At 47.0% G+C, this 20,972-nt stretch overlaps 1 protein-coding gene across 3 annotated transcripts in view; it reads right to left on the bottom strand.

The window, feature by feature from the left end:
* TCF20 (transcription factor 20) overlaps nt 1–20,972 on the bottom strand; it is a 132,067-nt gene that overhangs the window by 76,598 nt on the left and 34,497 nt on the right. Inside the window, exon 1 of one of the 3 annotated variants that reach the window (XM_039570486.1) lies at nt 1,711–1,791. The exons of the other annotated variants lie outside the window; for them this stretch is intronic. The gene's annotated coding sequence lies outside the window, so the exon portion shown is untranslated. Of the gene's footprint in view, nt 1–1,710; nt 1,792–20,972 lie in introns of those variants that run through there. 3 annotated transcript variants of the gene reach the window in all.

Here is a 20,972-nt window from a genome sequence, read left to right as displayed (position 1 = left end):
GGTCCCTTCCCTAAGGGCCGTGGATCTGGGGCTCTGAGAAGCAGGCGGCAGTACATGGGTGTCTTCCAAGAATCCACTTGCCTGTTCAGACTGCAAAAGTGCTGCACAATTAATTATACATCTGTGCTACAAAAGATCAGCTCTGTAACTGCAGGGGGTGCTATTCATCAGCCTTGAAACATATTGGCAGAGGACAGCCAGGGTCCAGTAGTTGAAATAAAGAAATAAATAACTACAAAAGCAGGATGTGCTCTGGGTCTTTAGCAGTGAAGTGCAGCAGCAGGACCCAAGTGACCTGGGAGCGGAGAGAAGCCTGGCCCTGCAGACAGTCAGGACACGGTGCTTTTCTCAGGAGCTTCACGAACCAGAGCAGCAGAGAAGCCACCGGTCATCGGGGTGACCAGGGTGAGATGCGTAGGCAGAGCCATGGCAGCAAGGAGCCTGCCTGACACCTGCATGCCCTTCTCGTTTCTCAGCCCTCCCCTTTAATGGAGGCAACAAAACATCACATTCCCAGCAGTGAGAATCCAGTCCAAAGTGGCTTCACCAAAGGGCAAATTCAGAAGGACCCCCTTTCACTCATCCCTTTCTTTTGAAGCCCTCCTTTCCTGTAGCAGGCATTTAGCAAGTACAAATACACCACAACATTAGGCATCCTTCCACTGTCACTCTCCACTATCCTTCTTCCTCCAGACACGCACACTAACACAAAATGACGGCTTCCTCAACAGACTGAATGAGCAAAGCCCTCGCGCTGGTCCTTAATTGTCTGTGCTTTACTCTGTTGCTCCAGTCATATTATATCACAAAACTCAAAGCAGCCCACCCACTGCCCCCGTCTTTGTCCAAAATCTCAAGTGAACAGTAAATTGGACACAGGAAAAAAAAAAATTACCAAAGAAGGGAGGGGCAAGCTAACCCCCCACCTCCCCCCCCCCACCCCGCCGTTTTCCTCCTCCCCTTTTTTTTTTTTTTTTATTTTTTTTAGGTTGCTCTTTGCTGGTGCACCCACATTGCTATTGTGCAGCTGTCAGTTAAAAAAACAACAACAGTCACCAAACCCCCCCCCCCCATGAAGATATTAAAGAAGAAATCGTATCTCACAGCCCTTGAGAATGTGACCCTGAGGCCTTGCCCCTCTCCCTCATGATGTACCCACATATCACGGGGGAATGGCAGGCCCCCTCCCCATCCACCCCCGTGCTACTCTGAGCCTGCAAAGCAAGAAAAAAAAAAACCACATCCAAAAGCAAAACAAAATTTAAAAAAAAATTAAAAATCATCAACGAGAGATACAGGGGGAAGAAAAGGGGGGGGGGCCAACCCCCCCCCCCCCCCCCGTATATGCATAAACCCCATAACCCATTTATGTCGGTCTCGCAGGAGCCAGACTGCAGCGAGCAGCCAACAGCTGGGGCCTTTGAAAAGGGACAAGGCGAGCGGCTCCCCGTGCCCAGCCACGCCGGGCTCCGGCTGCCCCCGCCGCCCCCAGCCCTCACCGCCCGCCCCCAGCCCCCCACCCCGCCGCGGGCACCCCGGGTGGGCACAGCGGCGTCGCGGGGGCGGGTGACACGCACAGGGCGCCGCAGACACACGGCCGCCGCCACCGCCGCCGCCGCGCGTGGTCGGCGAGAGCTGGCCTCTGCAGGGCAATTTTCCACTCTCAACTTTCAGGGAGAGGGAGAGAGAGATAAAGCCCATTTACTGTACCTTTCTGGCATCTTTCTCAGCTTTCCCTGCTGCTTCTCCCCACCCCCTTCCGATTTATCTCAGCTACTGGTTTTATAAACCGAGAGGGTGGAGGGGGGGGGGGGGAGGGAAGAGGAGGGGGCTTTTTTTCTCTTCTCTCAGCCCCGTCTGCACCTTCTGCTTGAGCCCGCCGGTGAAGTCACAAGACCGAGTCTCTGACATCACACAGAGCCCACAAACGCCGGATTGTGACTTCACTGCAGGGTAGAACAGGGAGGAATAGGAGAGGGGAGGGGAAAAGGCTCTTATTCAAACACATATCTGCAGTAGTAACAAAGGGAACTCAGGAAATGGCTGGCCAAGAAAATGGCTTTTTTTTTTTTATAAATCATACTCCCTTTTTTGTTGTGGGTTTTTTGGTGGTTTTTCTTCACAAATAAACTTTGTGACCACGGTGGAAATACCTTTTAAAAGTGGCCTGGGCAGGACAGACAGCGAGCGCCAGTCCAGGCGCCATCCTCCAGCGCAGCACAGGCACCAGCAGCCCTTCTGGGACAGATCCACCTGCCATGGCCCCTCTGGACCTGCCGGGACTGGAACAGGATGAGGTGCTGGGGTGAAAATCAAGGGGTGGCAATGGCCACAGGAGAGGTTCTGGGGGGGCACGGCAGGAGGAGGATTGCAGGGTAAGGATGGAAACAGGCAGATGCTGTGGGCTGTGCCTGAGACACACGGAAGGCAGCACTGAGAGCCACCAGGCAAGCAGGGCCACACAGAATGAACAAAACTCCATGGCAGAGGTCTGGGAGCTGTGGGCTGGGCAAAGGTAAGGTTAATCAGTGGGCACTTGGGTTTTTTTCCCCACACCTGAGGATCCGAAACCACTACTATAATACAATTCGAGTAAAAGTGGTCAGAGTAAAGGTAACAGAGTTATATGTAAGGCCCAAGCAAGGCAATAGGGAAAAGAAGGAAGTTTTTGATTCCCTAGTGTATTTTTAGGTTTTAGGTGCCCTGGGGAGGGGAAGACAGACTGGGGTAGATGAAAGAAAGGCCAGGAGACTTTGATGTACTCCCAATACAAGGCAATGCTCAGATGTTGCTCTGGGAGCAAAAGCTGATGATACGAGACTTCTGTAGTCATTTCTGAAATGAAGCCTAGAAGAAAAAAAAGGCTTATTAAGTAGCTATTGGCTTAATGTGACCTGGAAAGTTGTAAGATTTGGGGCTTTTTTTGTTTATTCAGCTGATGCTTTTTTTTAACATAAATTCCTCAAAATTTAACACAACCTCAAACATGTCAGTAAATAAGCTCCAAAAAAAAAAATCTGTTATTTGTGTTTAAAATGAATTTTTTTTTTTCACCTTTTGAAGCAAGACAGCTCAAACACTTACACTCCGCTTATCGTGCCTGAAGGCCAGGAATTCAGAGGAATAAGTCAAGGGCACAGCCACAGCCAAGTGAAATTAAAAAAAAAAAAAAAAAAAAAATTTAAAAATTAAACTGCGCTAATTGCAGACATTATATTTATGAAGTTATTGGAACTGCAGAGCCAAAAGGAAGACAGCTTGTGATCCTCACAGTGTGTCCACTCCTCTCTCCAACCTCCATCCCTGCCCTCATCAAGACCTACAAAGCAATTCCCATCGCCGTGTCGACCTGGAAGGGAGGAGAAAACAGCACTACCATCGTAGCCTGCCCTTTCCGCAACCTGCCAGTGCGGCAGGAGGGAAATCTGTATGTGGAGCGAGCGAGAAGCAAGGAGGAAGCAATCCAGATCCCTGCCATGAACCAGCTGGCAAGTACATTCCCATCTCACTGCTGCTGGATGGTGGGAGCACCCCACGAGTGCCTGAGGTGCCCCAGAGGGCTGGCACCAGCACCGGAAACCCAAGACAGTTGTTGGAAACTTTTGTACCCCAGCAGCTCTATGTGCTTCCAGCACAAAATCCAGGCATCCAGAAGATGGTCTTCCAGGTGAGAGTTCCTCCATGGCCGAAGCTTCTGTTCTCTCATCGACTCTGAATCCCAGTGCCTTGGGGCATCATCCCAGCCCTGGCAGAGCCACAGCATTAGGGAACATTTCCCCTGTTGTTTTACGGTGTCTCCGTGCCAGTACAGCAATAAACCAGGCTGCAATGGATGGAATAAACTCTCCTGCCTCTGCTTGTGAGAGGGAGGGAAAAGGTATGAATTGCAAGCAGGGAGGTCCCCATCCAATCTCATATCCTTCAGCAAGTCTTGCTCCTTGTTTGGCCACAACTTTACTGCCATTTTTATATTGACTCCTTTCAATTTTTTATCTATTTTTTTCCACCCTGCTGACTGCATGAGAGAAAACCTCCATGTTTGTCCCACTCCTTCTCTCTCGGGGAATCTCTCTCAAACTGCCTGTGGTAGGGAGGCAACATGGCTGCAAACATGCCAGGATGCAAGGTGAGGAGGTGAATGGGGGAGAAAGGGAGGCACAGGCATTTGTTGGGAAGAGGAATAAAGAAGGGGGAAAGAGCAAGGAATCCAACACATACACACAGACTAGCATGGGCTTGCTCCAGCTTGGCCCACGATGCAATTACCTTACTTGGAGGCAGGCCAAGCCTCCCAGGTTAAGTCCCTCTGCACTTGTGCAAAACGCTGTCAGAGCTGCCGGGACCGTGAATACTCAGGGCTCCGGTAGCATGCCTCATCCAAAAAGGAAAAAAAAAGAACAGAGACAGGGCAGGGACTGAATGGGCTTATTTTCACACAACTGCAATTGTTTTGTTGATGCGGAAAGGTAATTAAAAAAAGTTCTGATTTCAAACGTGCCACAGAATTCCCAGAGCCCGGAGGCTGCTGCTTAGAGGCAGATTAATCACACTGAATTCTCCATCTAGATATTGCATGCACTCCAAACTCCCACCGCTAATAGCTCTAATATTCTCCTCAGCGTGTGCATGCTGCTGGTGTTATGTTCCAGGAATATTAATTCCCCAACTCGAGCTCCTTTCGCTTGCGCATGTACCCTAAAGGCTTGCTGCCGGGCACCGGGAGATTATGGAAAAGAGAAAACAGGGCTGGAGGAGAACCAGGGTGCAAAGGTACTGGCTGGAACTCCTCAAGGAAAGTCATTAATGTTCTTTGGATAAGCAAGCCGTCCAAATAAAATCTACCTGAAGGCCAAGTTCTTTAAACAAAGACAGCCAACTACACACGCACAAGATGGTTGAAATTAAAATGAGCTCCCAGTGCTGGCTTTGTGTTACCCGTTCCCACTACCCTGAGACTTGCTCAAAATCTCAGTCCTGTTAATTGTGAGCTCTGAACTAGCAGTTTCGTTTGTGTCTCCTGCTGGTGTCTTCCCCCAGCCCCCCTTACCCCCAAGCAAGGTTTTGTGCATCTGAAACTCTTGCTGCCACACACTACTAACAGTGAAAATATAGCAGGTTGTAGTGCAAGCATCCAAAGAGCAGGTAGCACTTTACACAGCAAGTCCCTTCTACCTCCAGCAAAACTGACAGGCCAGGGGGTTCATGGTCCAGCTCAAGGCATCCCCAAGATCCTCCTTCCACACAGAAAACAGAAAAGGGGAAGATGAAGGCAGGACAGAAACATATAATTTTTCTTTGCATTCAACTAACTGCCATTCCTGGTAAGCAAGTCTGTGTGTGTGTGTGATCTATATATATGGCCAAAAGGCCAGCTGCTAAGCTCTAAAACCAATGCACACTTGAGAAGTATATTTAAGATGCCTATGATGTAATTTTCAAAGCTGCTAAATGCCCAATGCTTCCAGTGCTGTTCAGCAAAGGCTGCAGGTAGTCGCCAGATTAAAACACAGTTCCTAAAACTGGCCATACCAGGACTCTGGAAATTACCACACAGAAGAGACCTCAAAAATGGATGGTGCTGGTCATGCTTCCATTTAGTAGGATTACTTGCTTGACAAGAAGCTGTCATGGGCATGATTTTTCTTTGTCAAGCAATCAAAATATGTATCTCCGTGTAATGTAAATCAGCGTACTTATGTCAATGCTGGAAAATCAAAAGGGGTTTGCCCGTTTTGTTGCAGGTGTTTCTGATAAGCGAACCAGTGAGTCATAGGTTAAACTGGATGTTTAGACCAGCCTATCAGGTGTTTTCACAGTTTAGAACACTCTACTTAGTCTCTGGACTAAAATCTGTAACACCACAGGTGCACAGGCATAGGTGGTGGCGCTCTCCACAATCATGGCAGGTCAAAAAGAAAAGGCACATTTTTATGGCTAAACATTTTACAGGGGCGGCTGTTGTTGCTGGGAGAGAAAAGGATAGAAACATTTTTGAAGCTTCTTCTCCTTGCTATCTGTACCATGCAGGTCTACAATCATACATGTATGCCTTGAACTCTCAGCCAACTCCTTAAAGTTGGTTTCTGCCTGCAGGGAGGGAAAGGACAGGATTCCAACTGAGGCACTGTCTGTGTAAGGCCCTTGGGGCTTAACTGCTGAAGTGGGCAGGGAGGGGCATGGGTTTTCTCCACTGTGATAAACCAAGGCACTGGCATCTCTCTGTGTAGCTTAGGTGCAAATCTGTGATCCTCTTTCTCTCTTTTGCGCACAAAGAATGAAGCTGATAGTGAAGCGGACATCTAAATCCTCACTATTGCACATCTGAGATAACCCTGGTTGGTTTTGTTTTTCAAACTCAAATATATGAGAAGGGAGAAAGACAGAAGGATTTCAACCCTTGTCAAACCCTGTCGCCAGCCCCCTGAGTTGCAGATCTGTGAACTCTTACATTGGATGAGGGCTCTTTGCTTTTATCTCCCTGTGCAGCATGTGTCCTCAGCCCTTCACAAACAGATGTTTTGCCCTCTGAAAGGGAATAGAGGGGGGAAAAGTGAGCATGAGCACAGGGGAAAGAGAGTGAGAGAGAGTGAGCATGAGCAATAATGCTGTCTGCAGATGTCAATCAGGACTTCAGTCTAGGTCTAACCTGCCAGTCCTGCAAAAGGAGGATACATGAATTTTCTAGTTGGATAGTCAGTGTCATCAAACAAGAAAATTGTGAGGTTTAGATTGTAATGCAGTCTCGCATTCAGTAAAAAGGCCTTGCTACATGGAGATGATGTGGAACTGAGGAGCCTATTCCTAGCACCTTAAAAATTAAAATTTCACTACAAATAAACCAAATTAAATGGTCAAAAATAGTACAGCATTTCAGACCATTTTTGTAGAGCATGGTAGTATTTGGCACGGGGAAAGTGATTGTAGGTAGAATACTGTCAGGTTTGGGGAAAGCTTTCTCTGCATTTAAAAAAATTATTCGAAGGAAAATATTCTTGGGAATGAAGTCTAATGATTACATGTATATAGAGTGTCATCTCTATCTTGGCATTCAACAGAAATCAACTCCCCCACGCCAACACCCTCCCCTCCAGCCACCCACCCTGATATTCTTCTTCACCACTTCCCACCCATTAACCCAGTACCTGCAGTGCAGCGTTCAAGTGGGACTGGCGGAGCTGCTGCCGCTGTCATCTCCTCGGAGCTGGCAGTCACCTGCCAATCTCGCCCCCACTTCCTCCTCCCTCCTGCTCCCCCCCACCCCTCGTCAGTGCAGCTTTCCCTGGGGATAGATCTCTCTCCCCCCCCTCCAGCAGCCTGACAAATAACTACTGTTAACTCCGTAATATCCCCCTCCATGGTTTTTTAATTACCAGCCATCCACAGGGCACGAGACTTGCACATACAGGGAGAAACGGGCCAGAGAGGCGGGCTAGCAACAGGGCGTCGGAGAGTTTGGGCTGATGTGGGCTTCAGCTGAGAGACGGCTCCTTGTGCTCCATCCGCATGGCAAGGCTGGCACAGGCAACCTGCAAACCCCCGCGGGACACTGCCACCCTGGGCACGGGCACAGGCACACGTACTGTGCCACTGTGCTTGGGGAGAGGGGGACTTGGTCCTGCAAGGGCTGGTGTGGAAAGCTGCTCCAGCAGGACATGGGGATGCTCTGCTACACCAGCTGAGGAAGCATCATCCAGGACAGCATTTGTTTATATGCTATTTTAAATGAGAACCAGAAAAAAAGGGGGGAGGGGAGAAAGGGGGAAAAAAAATAATCAGGTGCATTTCTGTTCATATATCTTTACCAAATACATCTCTCTTTTCACATATGAAAAGGCCTTTTTTTTTTTCTTTGCAGGACAATAGCCTTATTTTGCCTTTTTTTGGTGTGAAAATTCATCGGTCTATGGCCTGAGGCTTTTTCTTAGCCTTTTATTAAATGGACATGACTTACTGAAATTTCAGACAACCTCTCCACCTAGTATTTGTTTGTTCACACCCACTTACACTCTCTTGATTTTTAACAGGTCTGAATAAGGCTTATTTTTTTAAATACTCGGTTAATGAAGTTTTATCTGAATAGTCATAAGCCTATTAGTGCTCAAGTTGTGCATCGAATCCCCCCTCCCCCCTAGAGGTTAAACAAGACCAGAAATCCTTTTGTATTTGAAATAGCACGCTGGGAAGAAAAGAAGCAAAGAAGGATAAAAAAGCCCAAGCCCCCCATTAGGTCCCTTTTAAATCAAAAAGAGACACTGGAAAAGGGGCATAACGCAAGGCGCTTTCCCCCTTCCCCCCTCTTCATTCTTCTCCTCCCTCCTTTGTAGGTCACCTTTACTATGAAGACATTGATGCTTCAAGTCTTCTTTTGCTTAAATAAAGGAGTAAGTTCGACACCCCCATCAGGTAACCACTGTACCCCAGGTGGGCAATGAAAGGGAAGGGATATCCAGGGAGGGAGGCACTCTGCCTAAGGCGAGGACTGGGTTCTCAACACACGAGTGGGGCTAGGGGGTCTTCCCTGGCAAACAGCAGGCGCTTTTGGAAGAGGACAAGTTTGATAGCATGGCACTGAAAATGCTGGGCTCAGGTGGAAAGGGAGGAGGCGGAGATGCTGTGCTCAGGGATAGCCCCATCGCTGGCCTCTGCACCCTGGGAATGGCTGAGGGCAGCAGTCAAGGGCAAGAGCATGGCAGTCGTGGCCTAGGAGTCCTTTGGCAGCCACCCCTCCATCCCGGCAGAGCATCCTGGCAGATGAGAGAGCCCCCGCTCCCCTGAAATAAACAGCAGCCTTCCCAATGCTTCATTAAACTAACACAGCTTCCCGCCATTGCCCCGGCAACCGACACAGGCCTCCTGTTTGCCAGCTGGGGGAATTAAAGGAAGCCTGGCAGCCAGCCCCTGGCTCCTCCAAAAGCTCCCCTTACACAGTCAGAAAGCATCCCTTGGCAGGGGAGGGGACCAGGTGGCCCCCAAGGTGCCAACTGAGATGGGGGAGTCCTGCCCACCCCCACTCTCCCAAGCTGCAGTCCCCAGGGGGCCAAGGACCCCACCACTGCCACCAGCACTGCTGCCACAAGGCAACACAAAGCTGGAGGGCTCACCAAAATGATCCCCGAACTGGAAAAGGACTAAATAACCCCTGGATGGTCCAATAGCACAAAGGTGGACACTATTCCCCTCCACAGCATCACCTCTGTCCAAATGTGATCAATAGTTCACATTAATTAGCAACACATTCTTCTTGCTGCCCATCTGCCAGCTGAGTGAGCAAATTATATCTTCTTGTCCCTGGTTTGCATCCTTTCATCCCTGGTTTTCCTCCTCTCTCTTAAACTACATATACTGTGGGGGTAAGCCTTAGCATGACCCTCACTCCCTTCAGCCCCTTGGTGGATGAAGAAGGCGCCACAGACCACCAGCTGGCCCCCCTTTGCTGCTCGCCCTTAGAGAAAGCCATTTCAGGAAGAGCTCCGAATGGAGCTATGTTGTACCAGCCTCAAGCATGTGGACACCCTCCTCCTCTTCTACCTGTTGTCAATCCATCCGTTCAAAACAAGTAGATGGGCCCTTCAGGCAAGGCAGAGACATCCCTCCACACGTCCTCAGCAAAGGAGCTCTGGCCAGATCCCAAAATCAGACCTGCTGGTCTGGTGCGGGTGCAACACGCCAGCGCTTCCAGCACCTTCTGTCCCAGGCCACCAAAACCACAAAGGAAGCTCGGCAAATTGGTGAGGAGAGGAAAACATCTCACTTCGCAACAGCAACGAGTAAGGCAGCACTATTCACTTGCTCGGGCATCCACATCTGTTTTGTCCTGTTTTCCATGACTACTGGCTGTGAGCAGAGGTCTCACAGGGAGGAGCATTAAGTATTTATTCCAGCTCTCCGTTTTGTCAGCTTCTGATGCCACCAATGTGTTTCGATTCTGCTTGGAAAACTACATTGGTTTTTTTTTATTTTTAATCCAGGGATCCCAAAACAACCCTACAAAGGTACCTCCAATCTCCCCAGCAGTAGCCTAGCTTTCCATAGCTCTGCAGCACACATTTCATAACAAACTTAACTCTCTCTGGAGAGACCCATTTCAGTCCCACCTCTGAACAATCTATGCCCTACTCCTCTCTTATTTTGTGATGATATGTAGCTTTGCGAAATACTACCTAGCTACATTTAGAACAATTAAAAGAAAAAAAGGAGGAAAATAAAGAAATTAGTACATTCCAGATTCCAGCCACAGCTCTGCATTGCATGAGAAAGTGGCATGTGAAAAATGTGGAGCTGTTTATAAGCATTAAATAACACTCCCTAGCAATCTTGCAGGAGCAAACATAAAGGTAATGAGTCCAAGCAGCCTTACAAAAATTAGTGCAGTGATCCCATCTCAGTGACAGAAGACAGCACTGTAGTTAAAGGTGTCTGAGCAAATCTTGAGCAGAGGGAAATAGGGGTAGGAAAATACAATCAAACACCTTCCTTCATTGCAAAGCTCTCAAAAAGAACTGTTACAGACTGTGAAAGGGGAGTCTTTGAGGTTAAAGGGACTGTAAATTATAGTGGGAAGAATACTGCCTTATCTTTGATGAGGGATGCAGAGAAAAGGGCACACTTTCTGATAGCTGGAGGAGAAATTAAAAGAAGAAGATGTGTGTGCAGACCACTGCAAGTAATGGCCATTAGACTGGGGAGCCTGGTAAAATATTGCAGGCCTGTCAGTGATCCTGGTTTAGCCATGTCTCCTTCTTTGGAAGTTTTTGATATTCTCACCTTCTGGTTCTCACCTTGTGTGGGGCTCTGACCTTGCAAAAAGTCACATATACACACACATAGAAAAAAAAGGCAGGTTTCTATTTCTTAAGCTTTTCTTCACAGCAATAAAAGTCAAATCCTGGAGATTTAAAACCAAACTTCTTCCCAAGCATTTTCCCCAAAAGAAAGCCAAATTATGTTTTCATTTGGTTTTGGTTTTTTTTCCCTTCAGGTGTTCCCGGGGCGTGGAGGGAGAGGAGGCTGACAAGTCCTGAGACAAAGAGAGACCTGCAACAATCTAGACTGGGCTGTGCCCCGTCCCCACCTCTCCAACTGGGAAGCACTTGCAGCCTGCTGTTGCCAAACCTACTTTTATTTTTTCCATGCTCCTCCCTAATTAAACCTTCAGTCAGGTCTCCCTCTCCTCCCACCTGGACTAGTTCAACTCCCTCCTTTCACATTTTTTTCATTCTTCTCCAGACTCAGGAGATTTAAGTTTCTCAAGTCTGAAAGTTCCCGGAGAATGGGGCGGGTAAGGAGCGGTCTCTTGGCTCGGGCGAAACTCAGTCGTCCCCCCGTCCCCCCCCTCCCCGGCTGCCCTCCTCTGGGGCTGGTTTTCCGAGCAGAAGAGATCGCTGTCAGCGAGCCAAAGGCGCGCAGGGGCAGGGGAGGTGCTGGTCTCCGTGTGCGCACCGCGTCCTCCTTCCTCACTGCTGCCATACATGATTAATCATCCCTGAGACACGCCTGCTGCTTCCCTCTGGCTCTCCAACAAGCACAACAGCGGCGGCAGCAGCAGCTGAGAGCACAGAGACCTCCTCAGGCTCCCGGCCCCAGCCCAGCGAGCGTTTCCCAGCGGGGACCTCTGATCCTCGCACTCATCTCTCCCGCACATGCCGGTCCTGCCTCACGGCCTCGCAATTAATCGTTCCCCTCCCCCCATTTTCAAACTCGGCTCATCTCCCACCCCTCCCCCATCCCCCCTCCATCTGTGTCTAATTGCATTTCATCTGTAGTCATTCTCTGGAAAACTCACCGGGAAGGTGTCCAGGAGACTAGCACAAGCTTAAACACGCGCTTGACACGGGGAGCCGGGGAGCAGCCCGCTGCTCTGCTGGGGTTGGCTCAGGGGCCCGAGGGAGCTGGTCCTCTCAGCAGCCCACCCCTCTGCTCCCTGCTCCCGGGCAGGGGATGCGGGGCCTGCCAGCGGCGCCCCCGGGGCCGGCAGCTGGAGCGAGGCGGCAAGCAGCCAGGAAGGGCCGGTGAGAGCCAGTGGGGCAGAGGTGAGGCTGCTCAGATGCCAGCTCGTGCTCCACCGCGGGAAGCATTTGCTCCCTTTCTTCTCTGCCGAGCACGATCGGCCTCCCCATGGGCTCTGCCAAGGCCAGCGGTGGGCAAAGGCAGGGGAGAGACAAGGTCCCACTGGTACGACCTGCCCCCAGCGTGATCCCGGGGCTCCCCTTGCTTCTGGCTCTGCAGAACGATGCCCCTGTCCCCACACAGGTACTTCCACTTGCATCACCAATGTTCCTGCTTTGACCAAGGCACACTTAAGCCCACACATCCCAGCTGCGTCTGGTGTGGCGTGCAAATCCCTGCTGGTCTCACAGCCCCACAGTCCTGCCCCATCACCTTGCCACTGCTGCTCTGATCCTGCATGGCCTCCTGTAAAATCCAAATGTTATCCAAGGGCCTGCTCATCCTGGGAAGGGAGCGATAAGCTGGGCTCTGAGCGGAAAGCACTGCGCACCAACATATGCTGTAGCCACTCTTACAACACTGCTGGAGGAAGCAGCTCAGCTCTTAACTGCATATGAAAAATGCCCACACAGAAGAGTCAAGAACAGCTAGGAAGCCATAAACTCACACCCCAGCTTACTGCATGCCAACTTCCTTGCATCAGCAAGCATAAGTGTCCGGTGGTTTTACACTGAAAGCAAGGTTTCCTCCTGGAGAGGTAGGCCCTGAATGGCTGTTCTATGGTTTTAGACCTTGGGTAGAAGATCTGCAGCCCAGGGGCTGGGCACAGACCACAAGTTCATTTTGCGTAGGCCGGAGCCACCTGACTTCACACATCACTGTTGGATAACGTGAAGCTATGGACTAATGTGTGGCTGCCCAAAAGCCCAGCTTGGGTCTCAGCAAGGGGAAGGCTCTCCACCTTTTCCACAAAGAGTCAGTCTTCCAGCTGTGGGAGGGTAGGGAATAAAATACTAACCCATATAACACCACCTTCAGCTTTGTCCATTTGCAGCCAAAACTCTGAATATAAAAATTCACAGCTCAGATGAGGGTGACAGATTTATTTCAGTAGGCCAGCAACTTAGACACAGACAAAACTTTTCCCATTTCTTTTTGCCATCAGTTCTACAAGCAGATCTGCTTCTATCCAGACTATCCAGAGGATAGTGATTACACCCAGGTAAATCCCAGGCTTTTCCTTTTACTTGCCTTCCATTGACAATGGTTACCCACCAAAATCAGTTCAAGAGCTGCAAACACAGAAATATGTAATTGAGTTAGCACAACTAACAAGTTACCATTTGCCAGCCGAGTCACAGCAACACTGAATCAAGTAACCTCCTGATAGTTCAGGCAAAACATTTTACTACTTACTGCAATGAAGAAAGATCACAGAGTCAAACTACTATAGCCCAGATGACAATTTATAATCTTATTGTGGTAAATCAACTTGCTGGCGATCGTCTGTTCATACATTTTGCTCTGCCAGTATCACACTGAGTCAAATCTTTTGATTCCACCAAATGCCACAAGCCAAGTGCATTCTTGCAGTACAACTGCAATGCTGTTTGTGGTGAAGATGCAAAAAACCCCTTCATTTTTATCTTTTTAAACCCCTTCTCAAGACAATTATGCTAATGAAAAATGCTACATTGAAGCTGTTCATCTCCACAGGCCGATTCAACAAAAAAATTTGTAAATGTATCTTTAAATAAGCACAAAAATCATCCTGCCTTTTCCCTCATTCTTCCTGAATATTGGACACTGAACCAAGAATCTGAGAAGTCTGGGTTTAGTTCCCGGTTTTTAATGGAGACTTTCTGCACCATCTCAAACCATGCAACACAGTTCTTTATGAAGCTATAAAATGGAGACGGTACTGCTTTTGACATCAAGCAAGGTAAAATACATGCACCAGTGCTTGTAAAAAGCTCTATACAAAAGACAAGGGTTGCATAAATAACTAAATATAAATATACACATCAGATTTACCTCTGGCCCAGAACTCTGACTCTGTAAGGTAGTCTACAGAGAAGGGTATTTCCCTGATGCTTTCCCATCTAAAGAAAACAGATACCTGTGAGAGAACAGACAGCACTCCATCTGCAGGTGAATTTTACCTGCTTTCAATGCTAATTTAGAGCCAGAACATGCTGGGAGTAAACAAAATCCATTACAAGACATCAATTTATGACAAATGAGATCAACACATGGACTGAGGACCATTGAACACGTTCTTCCATACACAGGAACATGACAGAAACTACCATCACCCTTACAAACTCTTGCAGAGGTCAACTGGGTAAGACAGAAACTTACCTGTTCTCCCACTGCTCGTGGCACTCTGCTCCATGTCAACACACATCCTCCACACTGGCAGAGGAAGTTTTTACTGGCTTTGTCTGAACTGTATCATTACAGTGCAATGACTGTCAACCCTGGCTCATCAGCACAGAGTTCTCCTTATCAGAGAAGGGATGCACAATAGGGAAAGAGAATTACGTACACACGAACACAGTTTCTCTGATACTCAGCATAAAAATCTAATCAAAATTGTACCGGAATGGTGATGTGAAAAGCACCCTGCCAAGTCAGTAATAAATATAAAATTCATATCTTACATTTCCACAATGTATCACCTCTCATTCCACAGTACTTTACACATTGTTGGGACTCAGATGAATCCCCAAATCAGAACAGATTTGTACTGGAATCTAACATTTTTGTTGGCTTCACATTCATTCAAATTGCAGCCCTAAGCGAGAGTAGGATAACAAGCACTTAAAATGGCCCCTTGAATGCGGCAGCAGCCATTTTAAATGGGGCCCAACTCCTTCCAGCCGCCAGACTGATTGCCTGAAGATCATCCCCCACCCACCTCTCACTCCCTGAGCCCTGCATGAGGTCCTGTTTCCCCTTCCATCCCTTCTGTGGCAGAGGAAAGACAAAGTGGTTACTTTAGGGTGCATGAACAGCGGTTTCTCCCCAGTAGGCCCGACTGATGATATCCTAAATCCAAGCAAAAACCATCTAATTCTGGAGACTGCAGCCACCAACACCTGAGCATGCCTCAGGTTTAAAGACAATAAGCCCCTATCTTCTTGGTTTTTCACCCTTCCCAAGCCATACCACTGCACAGGTATTATGACCAGCATCTGCAGAGATCAAGAACTCTGCAAGAGTTGAGCAGTCAGCAATAGTAACAGCTTTTCCTTCTTCTGAAGACCTTGTGAACTGGGAGAAAAGTAGAGATGGCAAGGAGTGAAAAGTCATAGTCCACCTCCCTGTAGCTCATTATCTTAACACCCATCACTAAATCCCTCCTGACAGATGCATTTGCCAACTACTCTGATGGGAACTCTGAGCAGTGCCATTCTTTCTTGTCCTATCAATATGGCTGTATGACAAAACTGTGCCAATTTTTGGCCCAAAGTTTCACCTTCTGAAAGACAGATGCGTAAAAGACAGAAGGTGTTAGAAACTGTAAGGAGCACTACAAGTGTTAATAGCAGTAGGTACCTTAAGACAGAAATGCTAATTGTAGTCCTTCAAGCATACCATACATAATCACTGCATGTCTAAGTAGGAAAAGCATCTTCTAAACACTCAGCTAAGACTAAGGTGTCTAAACAAAGACCAGATTTTCATGACTGCTCAAAAGCCTTGAGCAGTAGGTGTTCAGTTCTAAATTCTGATGTTGCCTCTAACAAGCCACAGATGATCTCAAACTTCTGCCTCATCACTAGTGGTAGCACAGCTAACTCAAGATGGCAGCAGTGAAATGCCTTGTAAGGTTTCCCTTTTGTCAATAAGGTTTTGGAGATCTTAATATTTTTCATATTCATACCTATTCACTTCTTGGGGCACTGTCTACAAACCATGTTGGAAGAAAAAACCCTGTGGAAGTCAGAATAATATGAATGGCTTAAACTAGTCCACTCAAAGCAGGAAAAAGGAGCTACTAATACTTGGAGATGCTTCCAAAAAGAATTACATTATAAAGGTAGGAGTCTTCTATAGTTCCAAGTACATTTATCTGCATCTACACTGATGAAATCAGGACAGTTATTTCACCTCTGGCAGCAGAAACACAGCTGCAGCACGTGCAAGAATCCGCTCCTGACATTAAAAAACACCCCAAACCCTTCCACAATGTCATTTAGCTTTACAACAAAACGATAAACTACGCATCATTTGTCTTCCTTTTTCTAGTATAGATAAGGCCCTAGAACAGCATCACCTAAACTGTGGTCCATAGGTCACTGCTGGCCTGTGAAGCATAATAGGCGGTCGGTGCAGTGCCCTATCTGCAAACAACACTCTGCAAGCCACAGCATCCAGTAAAACTGCCTGTCCATTGCCCTGTGCCATTTTTCTCCTTATATACACTGAATATTTTTATGCTTACATGACAGACAAGCATTTACATCTACATGTAAACCATCATCCAGAATTCATCTGTTTTGACTAAGGGGAAGAGATAGTATGAGACCCTTCCTGAGAGAACCGGCCATCACACCCAAACCATCAGTTTGGTACTCAGAGCCACTGCAATGACACAGGCTCAAGAGATGCAGGATGCAGTCTCCTGGAGAAGACTGTTATAACACAGTGTACAGGTGGGCACTGCTGGAGGCAAATAGCTGCACTTGCTGCATGTGCTTACAGTATTATTAACAATCTCTAGAGCTGACAAGCCTCAAATTATTTTGGTTGCAACCATACCAGAAAGCTAGTATTTAATTCTGGGCTAAACCTGCTCAAAAAAACTTCATGACAAAATAGAAGGTTGCAGAAGAGCAACAAGTACATTATCAAGAACCAGAAATAATTTACAAACACAAAGAATAAAGAGGAGATCTCGCTAAGCAATGGCCAATGAGCGGGAACTGAACTGTCTCCAAACCTCTGAGAGGCACAAACTAAAAAGGGGATCATTCAATGCTACCTGACTATTCAACACAACCTGACCGTTGCTGCATGGGGAAAAGAGGACAGATCACCTTAACAGGAGACATACGGTCTTGTCTTCTCAGGAAAACGCTGGAAATGCAATCACTCGGGACAGCTACAACTAAACTGAACGCAAACACCAGAAAACGCATGGAAGGAAATATTTTGATCATGCATGGAGCTAGGTAATCAGATCAGTGGGGTGGAGGGGTTTTGTTGTTGCTGGCTAAAGGATATTCAATTCCACAGCTAAACTGCGACTTACTCTTCACATCCACCTTGCCTGTGTCTAACCAGGCTTCAGGGTGGGTCAGTCCCTGTCACACAGGACTGTGACACTCCTGTATCTACAGTGCAGTGCAAGAGGCTTCAGGCAGAACCTCCATTCTCGACTCTGCCAGGATAATCAAATAACCCTGCTGAATCAGACTGGTTGTTTGTTTTGCTTAAGATGTATTTACTTCAACAAGTAAATAATATTTTAAGTAGAAAAGGCCTTTGTTAAAGATTCACCACATTCACCCCTTCAATTAACATTTTAAACATTCACATTCATAGATTCATTTAGACCTCCCACTTGTCCTTCAGCAATGCCAGAAAAGATCAGAGTTTACATTCCTGGCATCTCAAAGATAAAAGAGAAAGGGAAAATAAAACCAAACCCTCCAGAAAACAGCAAAACCAAAACCTACATCAACCAAATTACCGAAAAACCCCAAAGCAAACAAAAATAACGGAACCAAAACCAAACCTAAACCTACCGGGTCTTCTATCCATCTCCAGAAAGAAGAAATGGTGTCCGAGCTGTTTAGAAATCTCTCCCCTCTCACATGCAATACTGCAGCTGTAAGATGAATTAGAGGAGCAGCTTGGGCAACTGGGGCATCACCAGCCACTGGAGGAGAATACCTGAGCCCCCAACCTGGACATGGGGCTGAAAAGTCTCACACTGCGGCTCTGCACCCCAGTGTGGCCAGTGCAGAGAGGTGTGGGGTGGAGGGATCTGGCCCCCCTCAGTACCTGCAAGAGGGCCCAGACACTTCTGCTGTGCCCGCAGTGAACTCGATGTACCCTGGTGACGGACAGGTACCCCCGGGGTGGCTGGGATAATTTGCATATGTTAATTGCAATGTCAAGGTGTTTGTGCCTGCTGCACTCACTTCTTCACACTCACTTCTTTGGGGGAAACAGCGACGACAGGATTCATATCTACCTGTGCCGTGCTGGTGACGTCACAGGCAGCTATTTCCATCCCTGTTGCCATGGAAACCACCAGGCCTCAGCACCAGTTAGCAGTTTAATATATAATTTACTTATTCTTTTTCACCTAAGTGATTAGGACTCAAAATACAGAAGCATCTCACACACCCTCAAATAGTGTGATTGTTTTATAGGAATCTCTGAAAGGCAAAAACCAGCCTGAAACAGTGAGCTGTGCACTCTCCAGGGGGAAAAAACCCAGGCAAACAAAAGCCTAAACAAGATTTGAAAAAAAACACAACCTTTTTCCCCACTTCTTCCCCTGCTGTCCCAACTTTCAAGGGAAACATTGCAGCTCCTGGAAGATTTCACAGTGCTGTCACCATCTGAAGGAGATGAGCCAACAGTGAAATAGGAGATAAAAGCTTAACACAGGAGCTGCCACATCTGGCAGCACCTTTGATCCATCCTGCCCAGGACACCCCACTCCCCTTTGTCCTCCAACACCACTGACAGGGCAGGGCATCTTCCCCATTCTGTGCCAGTGGTGATGGGCAGCACCAGGATACCCAGCAAGTCTCCCCTGGCTCTCATGGGTGATCACTGTGCATTAAGGAACAAGTCTCTCCTCATAAATCTTAGCAGGAGTGGTTATGGGTGCTGCTAGTCAATGCAACACCAACCAGAGCCCTGGGGAAGGCAGCTGCTCCATCTCCATCCCTTCTTACAATTCAGGATTGCAGTGGTTGCCTGTATTCTCCACAACTTTCTTAACTAGTGTTGCGGTCAGAGGTGAGGTGATTTCTCTGCTTTTCCACTGCCTAATTAGTCACTGCAGAAGCTTATTCGAGACCCAAGGTTATGCTTTAACATACTGTTTCGTTGAGAGAAAATAGAAATATTTTTACTGGGAGAATTTTCAAGTGATTCATCTGCCTTTGGGTAGTTTCAAAGTATCAGTCTTAATGTTTCTTATTGTGCTTCATTATATTTTAAACCAGTATTTTTCAAAATGGGAAGTTTTAAACATTAATTTTGAGAACCAGCTGCTTTGTGGCTGAATCATGCAGTCTGGCAGAACAATAAGAACAGCAGCACTCCTCAGCCCCCCCGTTTCAACCCTGCATGGGCCATCCTGCTCTTATTTCCCAAAACAAGTCATCACAAACCATCCCTGCTGCATCCCTTCTCCTCACCAGTCCTTCCTCACACACAGCCTTGGCAGCAGGGAAGAGGGGACAACCACCACTGAGAACCAACCATATGAAACCAAAGGCGTTATTGGGCAGCTTTAAATCACTCACGTTACTCTCTAAACAGTAAAGGAAGACAAAAAATCTACAGACAACAAACTTTCTATAGCTACTTTTTGTTGTTGTTTTAAATGCTTTACATGTTAGACGTTTTCCTCTACAACACAGGACAATAATTTGAAAGCCACCAGGACAAACTGGCAGGGGACTGTGTAAACCATTAACACAACAGTTTTCTAGGGAAAGGAGGGTGCTATCAGACACCATTATGACCTCAAAAAAAAAAAAGCAAGCCTCATTTTGCCCCAGGTTCAGAAACAAAAGGGTAATGTCTCAAAAGTAAAAAACAGATAATCTACAAAGCTAAGTGAACTGAACAAACACTTTTCCTTATTCCATCCCTTTGCTTTCTTCCAACTCCAACTTAACCCACCTTTCTCCAAATCACTGCTTTCATTTGCGCTCCACTTCCTTTCCTTCTTTGATCTGCAGCATCTCCTTCCTCTCACTTTTTGAATAATTCTTCCCATTCCTGCAGCTCAACACCAGCCTCCTGCCAGTACCTCTCAGTCTAAACTTCCCTTTTTTTCTGTCACTGGTCCCTTTCTGCCCCTTCATGCTCTTTATCCTAATTCTGCTAGGTCACCAAGTATGTCCCCTCTTCTCTAATATTAAGATTCTTCTACCAATATCAACTATATTAAACAACCAGGAGCTACCCTGATTTCAAAGATAATGGAAATAAAAGATAAATTTACAAGTGACTGAGCAAAGGCCACATGGCAAGTCAGTAGTATTGTATGGAATAAAATGCAGAATCAGGCTGATCTGTACCTGGGCCACTTCATAGTCTGAACTGGATCACAGCAGAGACCAGTTTGCAACAGATTTATGTCAAGTCCAAACGAGAAACAGCCACTGAAAAAAAAAAGTTGTTTGGCTGTACATTGAAACTATGATGAAAAAGATGATTAAATGTTTCTATTTTGGACAGAAAAAAAATCCAAACAAAAAACCAACCAACAGAAAACCTCAACCCAAACAACAAAGAATGTCTTTAAAACCCTTTTGCTACAGCAACTCATTTCACACAAGGAACGAGGCAAGAAAAACATGTTGCAGTGACTTTAGCTATGGGAAAATGACTGAAACTTCAGATTGAGCTGACAGCTGACTTAAGAGTCATCACTAGGGCTAACATCTTCCTTCTCCCCACAGCCTCAGTGGTCTGGCATGTCTCAAAACTTGAAGGAAAAAAAAAAAAAAGCTGCTGATTTCATAGGGAAGTAGCTGAAGAGCCTGTTTGGAGGATGAAGTCAACTACATATGGTTCTATTTATTTGTTTGTTTTGGGGTGGGGAGAGGGAGTCAGTGGCAAATTCTCAGCCCTAACAACCAGCTCACAATAAAAGCTTATGAAGTCAAGAGTTCCTCAGGGAAAAGAAACACTCCTAAAGTTTGTGTTTATTACATAAATGCCAACATATTTGCAAGATTCCAAAACTCGGGCAGCATCCAGCTTGAATGATTAAAGATTATTTCTCCTTGAGGATTTGAATCCAGCCCAGATAAACAGTA

Source organism: Corvus cornix, chromosome 1A, assembly GCF_000738735.6.
Source record: "Corvus cornix cornix isolate S_Up_H32 chromosome 1A, ASM73873v5, whole genome shotgun sequence".
Taxonomy (NCBI): Eukaryota; Metazoa; Chordata; class Aves; order Passeriformes; family Corvidae; genus Corvus; species Corvus cornix.
The sequence above is the reverse complement of the archived record's forward strand: the minus strand, read 5'-3'. Positions and strand labels throughout refer to the sequence as shown.